Source organism: Corylus avellana, chromosome ca11, assembly GCF_901000735.1.
Source record: "Corylus avellana chromosome ca11, CavTom2PMs-1.0".
NCBI classification, from domain to species: domain Eukaryota; kingdom Viridiplantae; phylum Streptophyta; class Magnoliopsida; order Fagales; family Betulaceae; genus Corylus; species Corylus avellana.
The window spans coordinates 10,579,581-10,583,075 of record NC_081551.1 but is presented as its reverse complement, the minus strand read 5'-3'; positions in this window follow the sequence as shown (position 1 = coordinate 10,583,075).

Below are 3,495 nucleotides of genomic sequence, written 5' to 3'. Positions count from 1 at the left end.
CTTAAGCATCGGAGAGTCCCTGGTGACCCGGGGATGCTTCACCCCCAAGAATAACTCCAGGTGGATCACTCAACGGTCCCACATCTCGTTCCATCTCCAGAAAAAAGATGTACAAAACACATTAGAAGGGAAAATCCACTGTGAAACTAAGGTACTGTGATACGGTGATGGGCCATCATCCTGCTTGGGTTGGTAGAGGTATATTCCGTACATATTAAAAACGGTACTCCTTTATCCAGCTAGTTAAAACAATGTTGGGCAGCCATCAAATTAAACGCCTCTGTTCAAATAACGGAAAACTAAAAAGTGATCATCTCACTCAGGTTGGTAGAGGTATACTCCGTACATGTTTAAAAATGGTACTCCTCTATACAGCTAGATAAAACGGGGTTGGGTAGCCTACATACTTCTCCTAATCTCCCAGTTTCACAATGTAAAGGATCCCCTAGGAATGGTCCTTTTCCCAAACTGTTTATGCACAAAGAGAAACTCAAACACACAATTAGCACAAGAAATTTGAGAAACTAACAAACTTGTTTCATTCCAGAGAAAAGTGCAGGTACATAAGCAAAACAAGAAAAGAAAAATACAAAACGAATCTCCTTATAAACCTGCAAGGGTACATTATGGCAAGTGGTACTCCTTTCAATAAGAGCTATGAAAGTTGCAAAATCTCCACATAGGCCAGCAAGGGTACACTCCAGCAAACGGTACTCCCTTGCGTAAAAGCTGTAAAAGTCCTACTTACCAAAGTACAAACATACATACATACATGCATACATACATCCGATCATGCATCTATTCATGCATGCATCCACTCATATATGCATCTGCTCATACATGCATCCATATGTTTACCTATGAACACATGCTTTAAACCTTGTACTACTCAAACAGTGCACGAGTATGCCTACATACAAAATCGTTGTCTTCAGACTAGTGCAAAATTTTTCCCAACTTTGGCGGAGCATGCTCAATCGGATCAAATTCAAAGAAATATATACAAGAGTTGCAAAAACAAAGGTAACATTTCAGGTGTGAATAAAAGAAACTTTATTCCCATTAGGTCACTACGGTGACCTAAGGGAATGGTGGGGTACTGTTGCTACAAAATATATCCCAAAGCCCAACTAGAGGGCCCACTCCAAATAAGAGGCTCACGACTCACTAAGTCACTAAGGAACTAAGCCCAAGCCCCTGCAATCTGGGCACGGACGGATAGTCCTCACCTAGTCCGCTCCAAATCGTGCAGTTATATACCATATCATGCTAGCCCAAGAATCAAGGAAGCCCAACAATTGCTCAACAAACCCCATCTGGAATAACAAACTAGAGCTCCCAAAAGGAGTCCAGACACAAAATATTCTCTCCACGCAATCTCTAAGATTATCTAGAAGGATAATCCACTCCCACATATCAAGGGAGCACAAGCATTGTCTAACAAACCAAATTTGAGGATAACCAATCCGATATCACTGAAATGGGCCCAGATGCATTAAGAGAGCACCATGTAAAACCTCCTAGAGATTATCAAGAAGGAAATCGCTTAACCACTCCCACGTATCAAGGGAGTCGAGTGAGAGTCCCACTAGAGCTCACCTACTCACAGCCCCTATAAAAAGAGGAGCCAACCTACAATACAGATACGTTCTCAATTCTACTCTTCAATACATTCTGTTATTATTTCCATATTTTATTACTCTTGTCATAATCAGACTCTTAATCAGGCATCGGAGGTGGCACGACCCCCACACCCCCATCTCGTGATCTGTCACTGCTTATCTTTTTTCGTTCCTAGTAGGCTTTGAATCAAGTTGCTACCTGGGTTGATAACTGTCTCAACACCCATAAATTTCCCTGACTCTCTCTCTCGCCCAGTCTTCTTCCTTTCAATCTCCTCTCTCTGACTTATATCAATCTCTCACTCTCGCCCTCTTCTCTGGTTTGGTTGGGGCAAGAAAGAGTGAATTAAATAGGCAAGAGGGAGGAAAGAAAAAAATAAATAAATAAAGATAGTGTGGTTGTGGCGTTAGACAGCAGGTAAGAAAAGAGAAAATCAAAGACATAAGGTAGTGGAAAGTGGGGAAAAGTAGGCGCAAGGGGAAAGTGGGTTTGGCTCCACTCACTTCAATTTATTAAAATAATGCAATAAGATATCCAATACTATTCTCACCTAACTTCCAATAATAACCTGAAGGCTGAATGCAACGAATTCCTTATTCATTAACCAACTCTAATAGTCATACTCCAAATTATCATCATACTTAAATCACCCCAATAAAATAATTAACATATAATCTCTATGTAAAATCAAACCTCATGATATAATAACCTCAAATCAATATTCATAAGATCTAATAAATTCTTCAAGAATAAATATCATTACCTAATAAAATAATCTATCAAAAAATAAAAATCTCTAAAATAAGACTTCTAAAATATGGGGCGCTACAATATATATATATATATATATATATATATATATACCCGGTTATGGCTTATAACTTAATTTTTCATTTTCGAAAACCGTAACCATCCTGCTAGGGCCGGTTACCTGTTATTTTTAACCACTTTTAGAAGTGGTTGGCCAATTAACTGGTTATCGATTACCAATTGTCAGCCGATTGTAACCGGCTAGCTTTACACCCCTATCTTATATAACCCCCAAGAATTTTTGTTAACCACATAAATTCTTGACTTTACAGATTGACGTGGAGAAAACGAGTATATGTGTAGGCTTAATTACTAACACCAAAGGAATAAATAAAGGGAATAAATAAATAAAAACACAAGAATTTATGTGGTTAACAAGAAAAAGGGCATAGCTTCATATGTGACTTCTCAAATTGTTAAAACTGATCTTTGATTGCGTAACTTCTATAAAATGATTCACGGCCTCTTTATTGCTTTATAACTTTTGGGGGCTTCTTGATTTTTGTGTTCTCACGTGTGTAGGTGGATTGTGAAATATTTCGTGGATGGAAGAGTGATATTTCTTTAGTCAAAAATTACGTTCCTTCCATTGGCTGCATTTACATATGTATGTGGAAAGGGGAAAGGATAGAAGAATTTAGTGGTGTACCAAATACCAATTCATTCGATTGGTGTTTAGCCAGGTCTTGATGCCCTCATAATAAAATAATTTGATGATTATTCCCTCCAAGATGTCCAAGAGGATTCTCACACACTTGCTAGACGAATTCCCCTTTTAATGTGTTAGATTGCCTTGGAGAAAAGTATAATGTAAGGTAGGTTACTTATATGCATTTGATGTAACAATTATTTGTTTTAACCCAAAACTCCCTTCCATAGACCAAGAACATATAATTGTAGTCCTAGAAAAGGGAGTTTTTTTTTTTCTGGATATAAATTGGCATGAAGATGCAGCAAAATAAAATGGCTACTACTGCCCCAATAGTAAGTCCATGTGTAGCCGCCATGAAGGCAAAAAAGTCTTAAACTAGGACTAACTTAAGATTTTACATATATAAGACC